A 23,070-nucleotide genomic window follows, 5' to 3' on the forward strand; every position below is an offset into this window, starting at 1 on the left:
CAGACACACACTGTGCAAGAAGTAGCTTTGTTTACAAGCTGTTCATTACTCACTGGCTGTCTTTTGGATATAACAGTCTCAGTCAAAAGTGTGCTTTGTGCTCTATACAGAGTTATAACGTAAGGTTTGTCTCTGTCAATTTTAAACACAGTAAAGATTGTATTTAACTGTTGTTCAAAGAACAAAGGCACCGTTCACAAATATCTGCTTATAGAATAATATGATGATGTGAAGAATAAAAGTACATCCAGTAATCCACTTTAACAACTAGGCAGTCTATAATCCACCATTGCACATTGGGATGGGGAGACCAACGGCCCTACTCACAAGCCACCTGCGTCATGGAGTCACGTGACGTGAATACAAGCGTACCGTTTTTAGTCCAGACAGTTCACAAAAACACACAAACGGATATCTTGTATGTGTTTTGGAAACAGTACATTTTCCCTACGGTCAATTTACGCACAATATGCGAGTAATTCTTAAGCCTGTGACCTTCGCGACCTCTGCAACTACAATCTACTTCTGTAGAACCAAACACAGCAGGAAAACACACAGAGTGTACGTAATATGTGACGTCATTCTGAATATTTCTGTATAGCATCTTCCACCGCGCACAAAACAGTTCAAGAAAATGAATGCAGAGCCTATTTATGGTGACTAATGCATTTAATACGATGCCCGAGGAGACATTGCAAATTATAGGCTATAAAATGTAAACCAATGTGAGCAAATCTGATTCAAGCCTTAGCTATAGCCTACAAAAGAAACAGCAAGTGCAAACAAGCATGACTGAGTTAATGGCAAAACGAACTAAATGAAAGGTCAAAGCGTTTTTTACGCACAACGTTTGGACACAAGGCGCTCCAGATGTGCGGAGCGACAACGAGCGCACTGAGAAAACTGATTCACCAAAAATGCAATATAGACTACTATAACAGCACACAATTATCCAGCATTCATTATAACAATCACAATGAAATGTACCTGTCATAACCAGCTTGGAGAGTGATCGCTCGCTGTTGTTTCCTCAGCCGGGTCCCATCACTCTACGATCACCCCCCTCTTCCACTGTCTCCCCATCTCCGCTTCCACCGATGATTCAGATTTCCTCTCTCAGTCTCCACTGCGCATGTGTGATATCCTTGGCAACGTGTGATTCAGTGGCGAATATAAATAACCAAAGAACGAGATGAGGAGGAAGTTGGAACGATTAGGTGAGCGCATTGTCACTCCAAAGTAGACAATTCAAGAGGCAGTGACGCATAAGAGGTGAAAGGACCCAGTGAATGAAATATGAAATGAATGTGTATGTCAAAAGTTCTTGTTAGTCAGAAAACAAAGGCTATTTATAATCAGTGACATAAACAGTTAGGCCCAGTCTCCTCCTCTGAGACTTTCGATGAAGCCTATGACCTAATGTTGTACCATACATATCATACACGCTTCATTCATTAAAATACATATACACCCAAAACATGTGCATTAGTGCATTTTAGTCATATGTGTTAGAAGCAAAAAAGAAAAATAAAGCAGATTTGAGAAAGGGACAGATAAACAACTGGTTTGAGCACAAACCAACATAATTACTGTCATTCACACATGGGAGGAACATGAGATGCACATGGGGAGAGAGGAGGTAACCCCTGTGGACTCAAGTAACAGTCAAGTAGGTTAGTTATGTACATGCAGTATACACTCACATGTGATAGGATAGGTATTGGTCTACATTACTGAATGGAAGCATGGACCATAGTGCTGTGGTGCTTGGGCTGCATCAGGTGGTATGTAAGGGCCCCTGCAGATACTGTGTTTGTTTATATTTATCTTGTTCGTATTAGTATAGAACTTATAAATTTATGTTGTAGCCCTAGTTTATACCTGGTTTAGAGACTATAACTAGTATAGTGCAGTTTAGAGCTGGTTGAGACCTGGTGGTACTCAGAAAGCCAAATATTTTCTCAGGTGGTACTCGGTGTGAAAAGTTTAGAAACAACAGTTATAGAAAATAAAGCAAATAAGCAACACAATTAACCCATAAAGAAGTATTCAGAATCTCATTATTACAATATCTTACAATACAAGGTAACTGTAACTTTAGACTTATTGAAGTAATGCCACAGCAAGTGTGTGTGCACTGTGTGGAGGCCAATTCATGTGTGAAACCCATTTCTCATGTTGCCTGATTAATACTGGCATTGTCATCTCGGAATATGTCAGTTCCATCTGGGAAGAAAAAAATTCCCTGATGGAAAAAAATAAAAAAAATAAAAAAATAAACCAGTGAATACAGGTTGTTCACTGACCTCATTTTTTGGGCAATATTACTGAACACACTGATTATCCAGGAGGTCCCTATCTATTTGCTTAATTAAAGCAGGTGATTTTTTTTTTTATTCATTGATTTATTTTCGTCTTAGGAGTACCTAAAGTAGCAAACCTTTATAGAATTTATTGTGCGTATTATCATCTATCATCTGGTAACATTGACACAGACACATATTTCCAAATAGTACCGTCTTTCTTCCCTGCTTCTCTAATCATAAGCCCTTGTGCTATCTCTCCATCACTTGGCAGCATACTAATGCATTCTTGTTCTCTAGAAAATTCCCTGTTATTGCTCTGTCTTCCCTCTCTGTGTACAAACTAAATATCTCCGAGCAGAGAGAGAGAAAGGAGAGCGAGCGAGATAGAGGCGGTTTCTATGGCAACAGCAAAAGGTCACCTTCAGGAAGTTCTCTGTGAGCGTGTGCAGAATGTCAGTTGGATAATCAGCCTTCCTGTAATGGCTGATAACAGACCGCAGCTCATTAGAGGGAAATAGAGATTGGGTGGGGGGGGATCAGGGGACATTATTAGTGAGAGAGCAAAGAAACAATAGGACATTTGCACTGAGGGCATGCCACACCCACTATAAAAAAGGATGCTCCTGGTTCTATTGCAGTCTACACGCAGTCACATTTTTATGCTTCACTGGGGATGAATGACTTAGTGGGTGATTGATCATTTAAATTATGGTCCCATTTTTTATATCAAAATTATAATCTAGATGATTTAGCCTACTACACAATAATACAGTCCCATCGTAATACTTCTACTAATAATAAATAGTACTCACAGTGGATTATTCATTCACTTCATGCACTGAGGTGGTAAGCTACAGCGCCCTGGGGTAGACTAAGAGAAGCAAGTCTGTCAATAGGTGCCATCAGCCCCTCCAACTACTGCTGTTGTTTAACAAACTCAGACAGATTTACAATGATACAATACTAAAACAAAGCACTTAAATGAAACAGTATTGAAAGTCCAAATGGATTGGAGTGAGGTATATGCAGGACAGGGTGACCTACATTAGCCCTGACATGGCAGCCATATTCTGACGTAATGAGTGTCTCCGTTGTGACTGGAATTGATCGAAGCAGTGTTTTAGTGTACGGACATACTGCTGCTCAGGTGTGCTTACAATGACATCATACACTATTCTGAGAGCGATCTGAGTCATACATATTTTTATTTATTTATTCCATACGAGCTTGATGTGGTGCACAAATGTCACGACACAAGAGACAACTTTTGGTTTAAATGTTTATCTGAAACTGTGCTTGATATTCTATTAGGGATTTTTCTCAGAACATATAATTAAAGTTGTTGTCAATAACAGTGACTTCTTATACAACTGTCATTCACATAACAGTGTAAATGTTTACTGTGCTGACATCTACTGGCCACCACCAGTTCTGCAGCTACAAGGCAATGAAGTGTTCTGCCAGGTGAATTGACATTGTAATATGAAATAGATCAATTAAACTTGAAGCATTTATCTACACAATAAATTATGCCATTTTGAAAAAAGAAAAACAAAACTAAACTAAAAAAATGCAGAGATGAGAAATGTAAACAGTTCTTACAGTGAGGTATTTCCAAGTATGTTAAAAGGTGATGGCGATGTAAAGTTAATTTTATTTAACATATATATTTTTAGTTCCTATTTTTAGTTAATTTGCTATTTAAATAACCACAAATCTCACCTTGACATGTTGGTCTAAGTGATCTATATTGGATTACCTTGAATAGAACAAGTAAAATAAATTGACTCTCCACGTTCTAATTTGTTGATGTAGCACTGGTTTTGCACCTTAATTTATTCCTAATCTACTTTCTCAATCAGCCCCATGTGTCGTTAGTATTTTTACTTTATGATAGATGGGAGGGAGGAACACACCATCCATCCATCTCTGGAACCCTGCCTGGGCGCTGTTGTCCATTCTTCATCTTATTGATTCATGTGTCATAGTGCCACATAGAGCTGGAAGCCTGGACTTTCCACTTGAGCTATGCTGTATTTCATAAACCACTGACTGTGTGTCGCCTCATTGCAAACGCTCTTTCTGCAACAGACAAAGCTGCTGAAGTAATAGCTGTGTTGACTTCGACCTGGCAACAACATATGTTGACTGTTGCTACCAGCCACAGTGCTGTCAGAAATAAACAACAAAACAAACAACAAAAAGTGCAAAAATCTCTGCCGCTATTTTATAAAGGAAAGTGAATTAAAAAAAATATATTTAGATTGAAACTGCAATAAATTGTGTTGAAAAAAAAAAAATTGTTCACATATTTAATCCAAAAATATTCTACAGACTAATACAAGTACAAAAATATGACATATATATATTTATGTATATAATATTTTAGCGTAAAAAAAGTCAAACCTGTAGTAAAACTACTTGCTCCTGCACCCACATTAAAATAATAAAACAAAATTTTAATTTTTTATTTTATTTCAGTTTTTCAATTCCTGGATGGGTCACGTGCTTTTCTAACTGCAACCTTTTCCATTCAGGTTTGGGACTGGCACAAAAGACTATAGCATATTTTTTGAAAGTATTAAGGACTAACAAAAGAAAAATCACCAACAATGTACTAACAAAGATCAATTTCAAAAAGAAAACAGAATAATTGAGAGAGAGTGAGTACACTGAGAGTACACTCACTTCATACTTTCCCATCTGGCCACTCAGCATCATCAGCCACAACAGAAACAGCATAAAAAGCATTACAAATGTTATCTATTACCTCACCTCTAATAGCATGTACTTTTTTTTTTTGTTTGTTTAGATTACAACAGCATGTTTACATTTCGCCCAACAAATGAGATGGTAATCCCACACATGCTGGCCATAACTAATGACATGCATATAGAGTAATAAGACAGTAGCTTTGGGCCATCAGTTTTATTCGGCCTTCAACAAATTCAGTTATGAGAAAGCACTGGTTATTTCTCCTGTAATCATTTATTAACAAAGTAAGGCGCTTCAGGGTTATAGAGACAATTATGTTCTCATGGTAAAGGCACAGCTGGGGACTTCTAAACAGATTAGCTACTTTAATATTTCAAGGTACGGGAGAAGCTGACAAGAGTACAATGGGACTTTACATGTATTACTACAACAATATAAACACCATAACATGAGCGAATTTGCTTTCACAGTGGACTAAGATGTTTGCTGTTTACAGGGAAACGCATGCAAGTAAATGCCAATCAAAGACTACGTACAATGGTGTTCTGAATGAGATAGGGTAGAAAAGAGAGAGGAAAAAATATTTATTCATCATACAAAAACACATTTTATTCACAGCTTAACATGTCAAGAGTTGCTGTTATTGTTGTGTAAGAAATTAACATGTAAAAGAATAGGGATGATGCAAAAAGTATAGAAATAAATACACAAAAATCACATAAAAATATAAATTGATGTTTTGCTGTTCACCGTATTGTTTTCAAAGTGTTGTTTAAGCTTTTTTTAAATCACAGTTGCTTAAATAAAAATATCTCACCTAGTGTATGTGCCAACTTTTTGTGAATTTTCAAAAAAGGTATTTCTTTCCTCCACTCCTTTAATGATTTCCACTTTTTTTTTTTGCCTTATGCATTGGCTTTCTAGCTGGTTTCTCCTTTAGGTTACAGTGAGGTACAGTTTGCGTGTATGATGAAGGGCCAGACAATTTGCAGCTAAACAATGGGCAGTCAGTTGTGGTGTGTCTGTGTGTGATCCTCCACTCTCCCATAATAATTTGAATGGGGCCATTTCCAACATTTGGGTTGAGTGGTCATCAGTCACAGGTCTATAGGGGTTGATGTATGGGTCCGGGCTCTAATAGTCTCTGTGAGCTCTCCAGGCACAACATCACTTATGAGCAACGCACTTAACAGCAATTAATCAAGCCGGATCACACCCTGCAGACTCACACACACACACGCACCTACGCACACACATACACACATGCACCAGCCTTTTGTGATGCATGGGGGAAACCGTTGAGGTGCTTCGCCAAAAAACGCTTTTGTTTCCTAAATTACTGATGTAAGATAATGATTGCCAGCAGAATCTAGCTTTTGGCAACTTTTGTCTAGTCTTCAGATTGGTTCAGAATGGGCTGAATAGACGTTTAGCAATAGCCACTGTCCTGCGTAATTACAATAGGAACAAATAGTCATGTATAAACTAATGCAGTGTTTCTCAAAAGGAGGGGTAAGTACTACACTTAATGAACTATAAAGTTATTGTAACATTGTTTAGTCCTGTTTTTACTTACATTTCTGTGTGTCCTGTTTAGATGAGGTGAAAAATAGATGCAAATGCAGCTAATCGCCCAAAATTAACAGTTAATTCAAATGTAACTGGAGAAGATTATTGAGTTTTTGGATATGTCTACGAAAGTACGCATTCAACTATAAAACAAATTCACAATTCTTTAGGGAGAATGATCATTTAACAATATGCTTTAAGTGTATTCAAAATAAACCAGAGTTAATATCCGACTCCTCCATAGACTCTATAGTCACAAGATGCAGCCGGCTGATAGCACTGCCTCTTTCAGCCCTCACCACTGTGCTACACCCGCGTCCTGCTTCTTTTGTTTTATTCTCTGTGTAAACAATTTGAATGAAAAGACGCCCATTTGGAGGATTAAATACGCTTGTCTTGCTCTTAACCACTTTCTTTTTCACAGTGCTTTTTCTCTGCTCTTTGTGAGTGGGTTAGATGTACAGAAAGAGGAGGGAGGGTGACGCAGAGACAGTCCCATGGTGATCCAGCAGACGGTCTCCAAGGGAAGTCCTTAAGAACAAAAGCATGTGGAAGAGGCCTCCTTTGCCTTTGCTGTTACTGTGGATACAGCCACACAGCTTGGCTTTGGAAAGAACACGCACATTTGGGACAATTATGGAGATCCTTTCCACAAAACACCTGCAATAGGCAACTGCTATGGCAATGGTGAGGGTTGGGTATTTACTTTGGGTGAAAATAAATGTGGAAATGTGGAAATATAGCCTTGTCTTATTATTAGATAAGAAAGACAAGACCTGCCAAAGAGTGGAGCTTGGGTTTACAAACTACATTACTCAAAACAAGCCAAAGAAAAAAAGTTTAGCATTTTTTTCCTCTTCTGTGTTTAGTGTGGCAAATTTTCAAATTTTCATATTGATTTAGCATAACTCTTCCAAACTCTTCTCTACCAAAGGCTGTAACCTTTTTACCTGGCTTGGAGCAGTGAACTGAGTAACTAGAGCCAAATGAACATATTTATTCTTCATTATTTTTTTCATTCACTCTCATCCAGTTGTTAACAAAACCCCATAGCAGCAACTATTAGCTCACCCTGTAAGACAGGGACTTTATTTTTCAGTGCTCACTAAATAATGTGATATAGGACTTTGAACATTTGACATTCAGATAACATATTGCTGTCATAAAGGTAAATTATGGTTATAGATACGACGTGCACCACATTATTTTCCACACTGGACCACTATAAGCACCACTCCATCTGATAGGACACTTTTCAAAGTTGACCCACTGAAGCGTGCTGGATTTGCATGTATACAGTGAGCACAGACTGACTGAGGAACAGTGCAACTGTCGCCACATGACGACAGGCAGCCATGCTTCACTCCTGGCCTTCACTCCAAGCTCTCCAATTACACAAGCCACTGCTGCCAAGAGGGCCCCTTTTTCTCCCTAAAATTCAATAGACCACGGGCTGCCTCCTTCTCCCTCCCTCTCACACACACATACAGTATACATACACACACTTACACACATGGCACTCCCAGTCTGGTCTCATGGTGCACCTGCCTCCCCTCGCTCTCCAGGCCAGCTCAACTCCTATCAAAGGAGATGAGCTCTTTTCTTCCAGAAAGCTAATCCAACACCTGTCTCCGGGCTTTAGGACGGGGAATAGAGGGCTGCGTGTCGAGTACAGTGTATAAGAAGCATAGAGAGAGACTGTTTTTTGTCAGATCAAGAGCAATAGTGTGCGGATTTGAAAATGGACATATGGAGACTACATGGCAGACAGGATTCTTTTTGTCCGTAATGGAGTATCAAAGGGACATTTGGGAAGAATAGATGTGGCTTTATTTTGTGGGCAGCACAAAAGGCCCAGAGGATTTTCCATTCTCAGTGTAACTGCTGAAAGCGACAGGCAGTGGATCCAGTGTGAAAAAGATATATGTCACAAGGCCAGGCGACACATTATGCAATCATATTTGTCATAATAGGCCCAGAGAAAGTGTGAGTTGCATAGAAAGAGTGTAATCTTGGAGTGTATTTTGTGATTTCAATTTTATGGGATCCATGAGGCCATTTGGCATACTGCTGGAGTTTTTCCTGGTAGTGGTGGTTTTCAGAGTCTAGAGTGTGATGATGTCATATTGCCAGATGGGGAGCAAGAGCCAGACTTTCCTAATGATTACACTGTATTTTACCATGAGGTATTAAAATATAATGTCATAAAAGTTGAAACTAATAATTTCTATTGTTGACATGATCCAAAACTTTCTATATAACAACAAAATCTAATTTTTAATAATATTAATTTTAGCAGCCGCCATTTGCAAAATATTATTGGCCTACAGAATGTTGTGTTCTCATCTGAAGCGCAGCAGTACTTTTCTTACGTTTGAATTCAAGTTTGTATTTCATTTATCCAGGCTTTGGAACAGGCCCAATATTGTGAATGTGGTTGGACTACTAAAGGTTGCCACTAGGCTGGGGACATTCTGGGGACAATTGAGTTACTTACTTTATATACACATTTAAACTGGCTCTTCTTATTAAGCCAGGCATAGAAAATAGGTTAACAAAACCTTTGTGCTATAATCTCAGAGTCTATATCTTGTGATTTCTATTTAAGGGGATTCTAGTCACATAGAGGCCATTTGCTTTATACTGTGGCACACAAGTGGATGGTTTTCATGACTTTGTAGCTTTGGGCCTACTTCTGTATTAGCCTGAGTTTGAGTCTTTTTCAATCATGTTAGCCCTGGTGTCATAAGGGAGCGGCGCTCTAATGGACCATGAATCGTAGCCCATAAAGTCGTGATGGTTAGTGATGCATGCCGCCCCATGCTCCAGCCAGGATTGTGTTCTGGTCGCTATTTAGATACACAGAGCCATTGAAATATTTGCTTTTTTTCTTAGCGGCTTTAATTTAACAAGATGACTCACATCAGGCGCACTGAAGATTCGCCTCCAGCAGCAGGGGTCTCTCAAATTGGAAATTGGAGGTAAAATAAATCTAAGATTGCTTCCCTTCATGTAGTCCCCCTGAAAATGGCTGCAGGGGAGATATTAGAGACAGGACTGAGCAGGAGAGTTGGATAGATAGAAAAGCACAGGGAATGAGGAAAACAAGAGGATAGGAAACAGGGAGGAAAGTGGAGAGAGATTTAGATGGATACAGAGGGAAAGAAATGGACTTAGCAGAGTCCCATTCAATTATTTGCCCATAGGAGTGAAGCCCTGCCATTATAGCACTATAGCTTTTTGTTTTAGATCTTTATAGTATGCAAGTTCAGCATGGAGCATGCACATGTTTCAAAATAATTATGTTCAAGAGATGAACTGTATACATATACATATGTACTTAAAAAGTTGTGGCTGCAAGTAGCGCCGTATAATGTTAGTAGGTTAAAACACACCAAGAAGTCCAGCTAATAGGTTGGTCACAGGAATAGAGAAAGATGTTTGACTGCCTTCTGTATGCCATCAACCAGTCTGTACGTAATCTATGAAAATTATAATAAGCAGACCCCATATGCCACGAGGAAAACTGTGATTTTAATATTTTTATGGAATCTTGAAGCCATAGTAAAAGTTTATTGAGCCAAAGACTTTTTAAAATCCACCTATTTTTTAAACTTGTTTTTTGTTGTGACAGTTGATAGTTTATTAAGCAATTCCTGTCATACTAAGTTTTTTATGCACATATACACACAAATCCTGTATTTTTTGGCATGCACTAAATTTCTATCCCAGTTCAATTCATTTTCCATTATGGCATTTTAACTGTGCTATTTGGTCATGAGTTAATGGTAATGAAGCTTAATGCGCAGTTAAAATGAGGCACCCATTTTTTTTTCTTTTCACTATTCACAAACACAGACAGAGCAGCCAGGCGGTATCAGTCGTATCAGCAGCCTCTCCCTGGATTAGCATATTTGGGTGAGATAAAGAACAGAGTAGCGTTACTTAACTTTGATTTAATATTGCCCATCTGCCACTCTCTATCTCCATCTCCTGCTGTCAGACTGCCTTTGTCACGGCTCCTGTCTGCTTTTCCCAATGAGGTTTTATACTTGCCTATTCTGTCTCACATTAGCACTAATTCTTTTACAGACCGTATTTCGATCTTTTTCACTCTCCTCTTCAATTTCCCCCGTTTAAAAAAAAAAACATTTTAACTCAGCCTCCCAGCTTTTGGCAGATGATTATATCAATGGAACACATTCACACAGCAATAAATTCCTTATCATACTAGAGCCACCACATGGTTGGGGATTATCTACTTGTGCATTAAACTACTCTGTCGCTCAATGCACAACATATTAGTAAAACAACATCCAGAACATTTTTTTAACAGCAAAATACCATTTAAAAACCAGTAAACTGTGAAATCTGAAGGTCAGGATGCTGAAATGTTGAAACTGTATTTGTTGTAAGCCAAATGTGAGAGAAATGTCAAACATGTGATAGAGGACTGTGACATTTCAATACTTTTTGGGACAAACCAGGTAAAGATGAGATTGAGTACACTGCAAGATATTTAAGTAGTATATCAGCATGTATTAAATCCGATTTTTTCCCCACCTAAAGTATTTTAAAATGTGCAGAATCCAGGAAAGGTTATGCCATACTGTACTTACCTACAGCTTATGAGACATGAAGTAGAACATTGGTACATTCTTCCACTTACACTGAAAAAAAGGAAATAAAAATGGTGAAAAACAACAATAAAAACACACCATAGTAAATGTACTGTGTAATTCGCTGTCCCACAGTGTGCTAAGTGGCTACCATATGTAAGCTGTGCTAACGCATCTAATAGTGATTGTTAACATTATGAAATATGTCTGCTGTTTTGCTGATTGAATTTCAACCAAAAAAAATAAAATAATTATCAATAACTCGTTTGACTGGCTGCTACACTTACTTACATTAAAGTTGACGATACTGCTGTACTGAAAATAACTGTGTAGTGTGTAGTTATTTCAAACTAGAGCAGACTGTGAAGTTGTTTGGACTTTCACTCACATAAATGTAAATGCATGTAAATACAATGTGATTTGCAATAAAGCCCTTTTTTCGTCCTTGCCTATTTGACATTTAAAGCAGCCTAGTTCAATTTAATTTTCTCATTATGGCTTGGCAAAATATTGGTATTTAAAAGTCCAAGCCAGTGCAGAGTTAACCTCGTCTGATTGCTTCGTGTGAGTAGCCAGTGTCCCGTATTATAGCTGGACTTTACCAATCACCAGTAGTAATGAAATCAGTCCTTAATACATTTCACAATTTCAGCTCATGTACAGTCTAAATAACAGAGATCCATGAGCACGGACGTCCCATTTGAATCAATTCCAGTTCAAAATGTCACAGCCATACATAATCATAAGAGTGACCTCAGAGTGAAGGCGGGAGGGAAAAAAAAACGTTATGAATCTCCATTTTCGACGAAGTTAGTATTTTCATTTTTCCGACTCTAATGGCAGTGTAAGATGGCTCATTGGCATTTGCTGTCCGAGAGAATGAATGCAGATTTTGTTATAGGACAGAAACACACGCGCGCTTTTGATCATTCTGTGAAAAAAGATAATTTATTCAGTTAACTGTCACCTGTCAGTGTAATGGAGATTTGCCTGCGACTGACCACCCAGATGGTGCGTCTGCCTGGGGTCCCGGGGGTATACTGCTCACCGCCGCTGCTGCCAGAAAGACCAAATTTAAATAGATGCTGTTTTAAAATACTATATGCACATGTCTTATTACTGCAAAATATGTCTCCAGCTCAGTAGCGGCGGTGGCTCCTGGGTACAGACGAGTTCTGCATACATACAAACTAGTTTATTAAATCTTGATATTCAAATTCTCAAAATCGCTATAATAAAACATCCATATACTAAAACATATACAGTGTAAAACAGATTCATCATTATAATAAGTGCATTTACATACTCCCTATGGCTTATACTTTAAAGTTACAGGAGAAAAGTTGTGAATGGACTGTTATTGAAGTCCTCAACCTTGAATTCACAAATGCTTATGGAAAATGGTAACAATGACAGAATATAATGGTTTGTAAATAAAAACAAGTACAAAAAACATTAGATAACATTCGAACATTAGTTTTTGTGTGAATCCAAGTTTAAAATTTGGTGGCAGCAAAATCTAAAGAAGTTGGTATAGAGTATGAAAAGTGATCATGTTTAAAAAAAATTGACTTGTAATTAATAATAAATGGTGTAAAATTATTCAGGCTGAATCCGATTAGGCTGAATGAAGCATATTATTGCGTAATGGAAAGCTTGTTGTGTTCTGTTTAGTGTTTATAAGAACAATATCACATTTTATCCCGGGCCATCATTGTAAATAAGAATTTGTTCTTAATGTTTTGCCTGGTAAAATAAAAGTTAAATAAAATAAATAAATAAATTATCACAGTTGAACAATTACTCCTAATGACAGAAAATACTTTTTTTTTTTTTGTCCTATCCCATTTTTTTCATGACCGTTGTCTAATACACTCCCATTTTGTTAGTATGTGACTTTATGAGCTTCATGAAATGTGACTTTTCAAATCAAAAAGAAAAAAAAAAGTACTTCCCAATTAGGCTTACTCTTTTTGGACTACTTACTTCCTGTATACTGAATTGTCATGATGATTATTATTTAGTTTTTACAATTATACTGTGACCTGTATAATCATGATGATGAAGTAGCTGAATAATCTTGACATCCTTACTCATAAGATCCAGTCATAGTCTACTAATAGCTATTACTGCATTGATTAAGGTACACTTTTGAAAATCATCGTTATTATTCCAGGTTATAGCATTTAACCACTATTTACAATGTTTTTTCCTTAGACCCTTTGAAACTAACCAGTGCCCAGCGAAGACGTCAGTGGTGTTTACTTTGATTTGAGTTCATTACACACACTATACTTTGGAGACATTTGCATCAGTTGTATAAATTACAGCACAACTTAGATATTAACACAGAGTCAAGGTTTATCTAAACATATCACCAAGCAAACTCCTGGGCTGCCTGATTTGCACTTTCTTCCATCTTCCCTTGACTTTCTGTCTTCATTTTTCCCCACTTCCTTTCCTCCCTCTCCTCCCTCTCTAATTTACCTCAGTGACAGATCTGCGCGCCGCCTCTGATAATAAGATATTCCCACCAGCCTGCGAGTGCCGCTCCCTCCGCATCCATCACCTCTCCCAACTCACATTACTGCCCTTTACAAGCACCAGGATGTTTTTCTCCTTAATTGTAGCCGTACACATACCTCACCCCCCAGTCATAATAAATGGTCTTGTCCTCCATTACGGCCATTAGGGAAGTCACACTGAGAGCAGCATGCCGCCCACTGAGAGGTGGGCTTGTTTGGCACGGTCTGTTGTAGAAGTGCAACTATGTCCCTGCTATCAGAAAACATGTGTTAAGGGAGTGACAGTATCTTAACTACCATAGGGACACCACTAGACAATGTCCACTAGTAGTCTCACATATAGTATCTCTCTACTTCTTCCAAACAAAGTACTAAATAAAAATACTACTAGACAGACTGTTGAAAGCAAAGGGAACGGCCAAATCTCCAGGGGTTGAGCAACATTATTTGCAATGTCTGCTACCAGATGTCTCAGATTGAAAGCCCCTGTTCAACAATGAAGTCCCATGTGCGGTCAGAAGATGGCAGTGTGCTCCTGTTACATTGTACGCAGCCTCTACTACAAGAAACAGGAGTATTTTTTTGTGGAGAAAAGGGTTTTTGAATAAGGTGAATGAAAAGGTAGAATGAGTGAATGACTGACCACCTGGAATAGTGTGGTCCATTATTAAAAGATGCTCTGGATGAGTTATGTATTAAAAAACATTTAATTCACACTGGCTCTCCATGTAAGTACAAAAAAAACAACTTAACACCATGAATATTTTTGTTGTTCGTTAAATGCAGTTGATTGATAGAATTTTATGAATGAAACTTAGTAATAATTATAGTTTATAGTAGTAGTAGTAGTAGTAGTAGTAGTATGGTGAGTTCATTCCCTTGTACTGCAGCAGATATCTAGTCCGCCTTGTTGTCGTTGTCGATGTGATAAGCGGATGATGTCATCGTTTCTGGTCAAGAGCAAACAGGTGCAGACTGAGGAGGAGCGCTCTCTCACTATCATGGTGCACTTACTGTTCATTGCTCTTACTTCAGTCAAACAGCCTTTCAGCCTCATGTTGGTGCTAATCAACTGTCATTTTCTGCTTAGCTACATGGCTGGCTTTGATGATGCAGGCCCTGGTGCTGTGGAGTTGATTTGTGGTTTATAATGACCTGAGGATGAAAATAAAGTATTGTGAGTCACTTTTCTGGTGCATATACATACAAATGTCTGTGCTTTTAGTGACAAAAAACAAAACAAAACAATAACATAAATAAATACATTCTTATAGTTCAATATAGTTCTTGATATAGGCCTAGGTATTGATATGATTAGTTTAGACTTATTTAAATATAACCATGTTTGTATAAAGCATATCAGAAAGTGCATTTATTTATTTATTTTTTTTTTTGCTTTTTTTAGAACTGCTGCCTTAAATCAAAAAAGTCTTGAATTCAATTCCAGGCCCACCCTTGGCCACCTGGTTCTCCTTACTACTACAAAAAACATGTTCCATGAGTGTCCATTGGGAAAGGATTCTTCCAGAAATTAGTTGGTTAATCTCAGCAGCACGTTCCCGGTTAAATAAGGGTTAAAGAGGTTGAAAAGTTCACTAAAAGACAGATGTTTGTACTTACTGTAACAGGGGGAACTAACAACACTTTGTAACAGGTCTGTACAATTGTACCTCATCACTATAAGATGTGTTTGTATTTTGATAGTAATATTGTCCTTAAATGTACAAACGATCAAGATAAGGAAAGTATACATCCTATACAATGGTTCTCAAATGTTTTCAAGTACCACCAAAGAAAAAATTGCTTTTCCAAGTACCACCAGATCAAATCAAGTATATAACAGGATTATTCCAGGTCTAATCTAGGGCTAATCCAGGTCTAAAAGTTCTAAACGATAAATTATCCAAAGGAGAACATAAAAGTAGACATGATGAACTCTAAACTGGCCAAACCCACATACCCACATGATGAGCTGTCCAGCTACCACCTGAAGGCCCACAGTTTGAGAAACACGGCTCTAATAAATCAGGATTGTTATTTTTAATGGGCAACATAAAAGTAAAAAAAAGAACGACATCACCCCAAGTACTTATTTGATCAATATTATCATCATAACAACCCATTTGTATTGGATGAGACTGAAAATTATGAACAAATCTGAAGAAGAAGAAACTTGAATAGATCCTCAACACAAGTATAATACTGTCTGGAAGTTCTCGAAAACTTTAACTTGAAATGAGAGCACAACGTTTTAAGCCCTTTCCCAAGTTTGATTGTCTGTAAAGTTGGGAGTCCTGTTCTGTCCTTGTCCCCATTTCCTGCACACCACACGCCCATTTCTCCACAGATTGATTTCACGTGTTACATGGAGACATTTCATCTCCTTTTTCTGCTCTGCGCTGTCATGTCTGTCACTATATGCGCCTGATACCAACAGCCCAATTTACAGATGGCGACACGAGAAACGGACAAGGAAATCATTACGGACACATTCATAAATATCGGCTGCTCTGTTTCTTTTAATGGTCAGGAGTCAGAAGTTTAAGGTATGTGAGTCCTGGAGCTAAAAGACTCAAGGATAGATCAATGTCAGTCGTCGGGGGGAATGAAAGCCACTCTGCTGGAAAAAGGGGCGAACCAGGAAGGAGCTTGAGGCGCTGAAAAGTCATATCATAGAGTCGTCAGGGTGGGCTGTGGTGGTTTCAAATCATGAATTCTTTAATGTACTAAGTCCAAATGGTCCCTTGTGCCCCACAGTGCCTTGCCTGGCAGTCTGAAAATAATTGAGGACTTGAGCGTTGAAAAGGGGGGAGAGGGGGGCGAGGAAACGGGACAGGACAGGTTGAGCTATGAAAGAATGAATAAATGACAGAATGAGTGAGATGGAGATGCTTGGTCTTTACAAAAATTACCTTACCTTTACACTGCGATTCTCTAAGGGGAGGGGGGTCGGGGTCCTGGTGCGCTCCCCTGTACCTGTCTCACTCACTTTTGATAAAGCTGTGGTGAAAAGGCAGAAGGTGGAGGGTATAATCTAGTGGTGTTTCAGGGAATGGATCTCCGAGGAATACTTCTTTCATCTGAGGTCATTAATCGCAACGTCCAATCACCTCGCTCATAGATCAATAGAGCGGCACCGTGCTAAAAATGAAAGAGATGCTGAAGTATAAAACATGTGGTATATGTTCCCCCTCAGCAAGTTTACAGCCGGCTGGGTCAGTGAGCGGTGCCGTGTGGCCGTTTCAGATCATTATGAATGAGCTGATCCAGGAGTTTGCCTTCTATGGACTATGATTAAGGTCTCAAAAGTGCTTGCATGTTATTTTAGACTCAAATTGTTTAAGTTTTTTGTATGCTTTGCCTTTACAATTGTTTGAGAGGTATACATGAGAAGCTTTGGTGCCTTTTAATTTAATAATTCATTCTGTGAAAATTGGGTTCTAAACCAAGGTTAAAAACATTGCTATGGGAAGCAAAATCAGTAACGGTGGTATGTTTGGGAACCTTAATAATTGCCTTCCCCGGTTTCTCAGTCCAGTGAGTAGCAGCCACTAACTCTTTAAGCTGGTTGGGTGTTCATTAGAAGTCCTTATTCAGTAGTTAGAAGGGATATGAGTTTTCAGCCAGCCCATTAAAGGCCAAATGTCACCAATTTAACTGTGTGCGAGCCTCATAAAAGAAGTCATGCATGGTACTGATGTTCAGTACCTTTCCATTCTTTCTAACGAGCTGCACACACACAACTGCTGCAGCGGATGGGATACCTCGCACCACAATGGATGGATAATGAGCACGCCCATTTCCTTATACTTGTGCTGTGTATCTCTAGGTTTAAGATTAGGGATTGCTCAAGTTTGGGAGACTCCTTTATAAGGTCGTTATTGTTACTACTTTTAGTGACCAATGCTAAAAGAGGGATTTAACCTGGGTAAGTGGGGCAATGGTCTAACAAGCTCCAGTTAAAATATTTGTGTAATATAAGCCAAAACTTTTATATTTGAAATGTTGCTAAAATTATTCTAATAGTGCAAGTTCATGTCGTGAGTTCATGAACAAATCATTGCAACTGCAAGTAAGCAAAGGAGTGCCCCAAGGCTCAATTTTGGGCCTGATTTAACTATATTTATTAATTCAGTTGGTTGCAATTTAAGAAAAAGTCTCATACATTTATAAGCAGATGATGCTTTATTGTAAGTGCTCCATCTGCTGATCAGGCGCTTTTAAAACTTTTTTGGTGTTTTTTACAAAAACATTAAAGTGAAAAAAACTTCCCAAAAATGGAATACATTTCAAGGACATGCAAAACTGGATACACTGGATAATAATCTGGTAATAAACATTTATAATCACATCTTTATCTGTATTTAACATTTTAAATGTACCTATGTAGTTATTTGTTGTGTTTGTATTGTACTGTATTTCAACTGGGTGCTCATGAAAAAGAGTCTGGTCTGTCACTGGGCTCTCCCTGTATAAATAATCTATAAATGAAAATGAAAAAAGTACTGACAATTTCTGCAGTGGGCCAAAGGTCACCTAGCGTATTGCTAAAAGTGAGGATGGCAAGATATATATATATATATATATATATATATATATATATATATATATATATATATATATATATATATATATATATATATATATATATATATATATATATATATATATATATATATATATATATATATATATATATATATATATATATATACAAGGGGCCATATTTGCACTGGTTTGTCCTCATGGAGATGTTATTGCTTTCCCATTCATAATACGGTAGTAAACGTACCGTATTCATTTTGATTGAGACCAGCAGGTGGCACCACTAGGCCAAGTTACAGGTCAAATCTGTGGAGAGGCAACCCTACTCACAGTAAGAATGCATGTTTTTCTGTGTTTTAGATCAGTAAAAACTAGTATAATTTAACAAAAGGAAAACAAATAAGTTTAATACCATATGGTGGACCATATCAGGAAAAACATGTCTCCAAGGAAACAAAGCAGGTCGCAGGCCCTTCACCGGAAAAGTTACATGGTGTACCCTCAGAATTTAAAATCAGAAAATATTTGATATTTGATCAAGTTTCATGAAAAAACATTTATGAAACGTTTTTTGCTCTGTCTGCAGTTAACCAGAGCCATGAGACGAGACACCACTACATCAGTGCTCTCCATGTATTAGGCTTTGACAAAATATCCCATTTTTGTATGTCAACATATTTATTACTGGGCTTATAGCAGCAAATTTACCTGGAGTCTACATTGGTTTTATGAAAAGTAAGACACAATGTAAATGCTATTTCTTCAATTGTCCCACCCACGGTTGGTGTCCCGAGTCTCATTGTGGATCTTGCCCATATAGATCCCCATGTGGTTTATGTCCCAAGCAGCAGCTGGAAGCTCTCTTCATATCCTGGATTATCCGCTTCCATTTTCTCTTTAAGAGAGGTTTCCAGAGTGTCATATATTTCACAGATTGTAAAAACTCCCTGAGGCAAATGGGTGGTTTGTAATTTCAGTCTATATAAATAAAACTGACTTGACTTGATACCCAATTGGCATCTTCCCCTGCACCTTTAAAGCAGAACATACAGTGCTCAGAATTGTTGCAGGCTTAAATCGTGAAATACCAGTTTGAAATTGTTTTGAGAATGCGACAACAACATCAAGCTAAAAGACTTCATGTGTTCAGCATGAAGGAACAAATAACCCACATCAGCAGGCCTCTCGACAGACCCACAAGGGGCCGCGGGAGTGAACGCGATTGGGTTATTCCAAAGATGAATGTGCCTCGCAGCTTTTGGGCACACAACACAAAACCAGTGAAAGGGAACATCGGCATCATTTGATGAGGCATTCCAAATGTCCCTGGGGAACTGGATGGCTGAGGGCTAAATGACAAATATATGTTGTTGGTAGTGGGGAGCGTTTCTGCTGGCTGCCCTAAGGTGCTCTGTGGCTGGCAGCGCTTTTCCATTTGTCCTTGAAGATGTTGGCTGGGAATGTTGTCATCTGCTTGGGTTAGTTTGTGAACAGTACCTACACTGGATCAGGCTCAGTACTGGACAAGGGACTCACATTCACACCATCTTTATTTATTGCTATCCCTTCTCGTCTTATTAGTTTTTATCTCTCTCTTTGGGGTTACACCAAGTCTTCAGTCATATACCATTGTGGAGTAATTACACATGGCCATGACAGACAGAGACAAATACAACAAATCCCACCTATCCCAGGATACTGCACAACCAAAAATATTGTAAAGCCTTAGCACTGCAGTGTTACTCAACAAGGGCTGCCTAGTTTAATTTTAAAACTTAATTACTAAATACACATATCAAACTACATAATAAACTGACCCTGACAGATATTAATCATTAAGTAAGCCAAAACCCTTATCTATCTTGACAGTAAATGTAATTTTCATGAAACGCTTTCAGCATAATGCATCCTATACCGTTCCATATAGCGTAAATGGAAATGAATTATTCCTCAAACTTCTCAGCATACTTTCTTTGTCTAAGTATCAGCCTAAATTATTAAATTAAATCTAAAAGAATAAACTTTTGTCTTCAGCTATGTATATGCCTAAAGACAAAACAGAGAAATAAAAAGTATGAGACAATGAAGAGATTGAGTTTTGAATATTTACAGTGAGTTAATGACATTTCCATTCTGCGAGCTTGTCAGAAATAACAAAGGGCCCGCGTTTACCCTCCGCATCTGCTTAAGTCTCTTTTGCTCCCTCCTCGTGCCCCAAGTGGCTCAGAAATCCTACTTTATAGTGGAGAGGTGTCAGAATTTTAAACAGGACTCCCTCTTTATCCCTCTGCTTCCCTGAGCTCTTTCCCTCTAATTCCTGGAAGACTAGGCCGCGGCTGCCTTTTAACCCTCACCTGCTCCTCTGCTAGAATAATGTTGCCTCCTCTATCCTCTCCATAGGGGAAGCTGCAGATAGTACGGGGGAGAAGTGGGTTTCCAGACAGCAGAGAAAGATAGGGTTAAGATCAGGAAGGAGAGGTTGCAAGGGTTTTGTGAGATGAAGACAGCGGGTTAGGGGTAGAAAAAAAAAGATGAAAAATGAAAAATACTGTCAGGCAGAGAAAGACAGGACCGACAGAGAGGCTGGAGTTACGTTATTCTCCAGTGGGACCCGGCCAGCCATTCATCATGGACGCTACATTTTTTTTCCAATACCTTGTCAAACTAAACTGATGACAAAGCACTGGCCACATACTAGGTAACTTTCCCGCTGGTGACCTGGAACAACTTCAGACAAAGCTAAAAACGGACTACTGTATGGTGTAAAATGTTTTTGGTATCATATTGACCTTCAAGCTTGTGTTAAATGAGTTAATGTCTAGAGCTTCACAAAATAGAAAGAAACAGTTGTAGTACTAGTAGTAAGTAGTGGTAAAGATTAGATAACAATATAGTCATACTGGGGACTTCTAATACACCTATGATTATCTAGATTATTTGGAGTTTTACTGTGAATTAGTTGAAAACCATGTGAATAACAGTTTTCAGTGTGATAAATGATTGTAAATGTGCAGCCCTACTTCCTCCCATCAATTTATTCAAAAGTAAACTCTTACACCTTTGGCAATAATAAATCAAGTTTTTGTCTTGTCACAGTAAACCAAATAAATGTGCATAAGTTTCCATACGAATCCCCTATAAATGAAATTCTGCTCAATGAGTAATTGCCTTCAATTCGCTCCCCTTTGAGTCAATCTCATGTGTGAAGTCAGCGCTGTTAATTAGACCTGTTTTTATGTTCAGGGAACCAGCTGAGCCTGCCTCTTTTTCCCCGTTCTCCCCCTCTTTCTCTCTCTACCATTTGTACTTAATTACTGAGGGACTGCTGTCTGCACCACTGAGGCATAACAAAGAGATGTAATGCCATTAGCAAGCAAAAAAAAAAAAAAAAAAAAAAAAAAAAAAAAGTTCACGCCTAAAGACACTGGAGCTGCAGAAATCAAGTTTTACACAAAATTGTAATTATGGTAAATGATTATAATCTAGGCCATCTTCAACTCGGTTTCATTGTCTGTTGTTAACATTAATAATCAAGTAATATGCTTCTGCTTTCTACTTGACTCACACTATCCCAGGTTACCAGAGAAAAATGTTATCAACCGCTTCATTTATCAGGGCTTTGGACAGGCACTATGAGTAAACTAGCCAGTCTTAAAATTAGGGATTTAACAATAACTGAAATACCAGAAGTATCACAGTTATATCACATTACAAACTCTTCTGCAACAACAGGAAAAAAAAAAAAAAAGTGAACTACATAGACCATGATTCTTTGCTCTATTTCCATTGAGAACTGTTAAGGCTCCTCCTCTAAGGCAGGGGTATCAAACACATTTTCACCAAGGGCCACATCAACAAAATGGTCACTTTCAAAGGGCCACATGTAATGTAAAATAAATTTAACTACTTCTTTTAACTTATTCATTAATTGTCTCTATACTTATTTCTTATTTGTTACAAATATTGCATGTACATTTCCATATATATATATATATATATATATATATATATATATATATATATATATATATATATATATATATATATATATATATATATATATATATATATATATATGTATGTATGTATGTATGTATGTATATATATATATATATGGCTGTATAGCTGCGTATCTCCTGATAAACTGACAGTCATACCTTTTAATTTATCTTGTTGTGGTCCACATAAAATGTGTGGAGGGCCACCATTTAGCCCGTGGGCCTTGAGTTTGACTGGGCTCTAAGGACATGCAAAACTAACTAACCCTTTCCAAAATATCATAATAAATATTGTACCGTGAGATTCATATTGTGATAATATTGTACCAAATTTAAAATTGTTAACGTTACCATGACAACAAACTAGAGAAGCGCCACAAAAGAAGTAAGAAGTTATGTTTTGAAGTAGTGTTTTACAGTTTACAGTTACAGACTTATGCTCACTCCAGCTTGTATGTAAATGAAGTATTTAGTCGTGGTACACCTGATACATTCGTTTAATTAATACGAGTGAACGCAGCGTTTTCATTATTACCATGTGAGTGAAAAGTGTAAAAAGAGAGGCATTGACATAAGGTGCACTTTGACACCTACTGGGTGTTGAAAATTGGATTTACACCACAGTGGGTCGGTTCATGTGTTGTTCAAAGAGCACTGAGCTTCTATATTGAGTGGTTAAATAAAAGCAGCCGCACACACCGAGTGGCCCTCCTGCATGTCCGCACCAGCTGAGAATTTTACAGGTTTTGACACTTTTGATTGCATTTGACATGGCAGAAGACCGCAGGACACG

At 38.0% G+C, this 23,070-nt stretch overlaps 1 protein-coding gene across 3 annotated transcripts in view; it reads right to left on the reverse strand.

Annotated features, from left to right (window-relative positions):
- Window positions 1-23,070, reverse strand: part of nrsn1 (neurensin 1) — a 131,577-nt gene that overhangs the window by 3,047 nt on the left and 105,460 nt on the right. For 2 of the 3 annotated variants that reach the window (XM_033981208.2, XM_055228048.1), the window contains exon 1: window positions 988-1,138. The exons of the other annotated variant lie outside the window; for it this stretch is intronic. The gene's annotated coding sequence lies outside the window, so the exon portion shown is untranslated. Of the gene's footprint in view, window positions 1-987; window positions 1,139-23,070 lie in introns of those variants that run through there. 3 annotated transcript variants of the gene reach the window in all.

This window comes from Periophthalmus magnuspinnatus, chromosome 16 (assembly GCF_009829125.3).
Source record: "Periophthalmus magnuspinnatus isolate fPerMag1 chromosome 16, fPerMag1.2.pri, whole genome shotgun sequence".
NCBI lineage: Eukaryota > Metazoa > Chordata > Actinopteri > Gobiiformes > Gobiidae > Periophthalmus > Periophthalmus magnuspinnatus.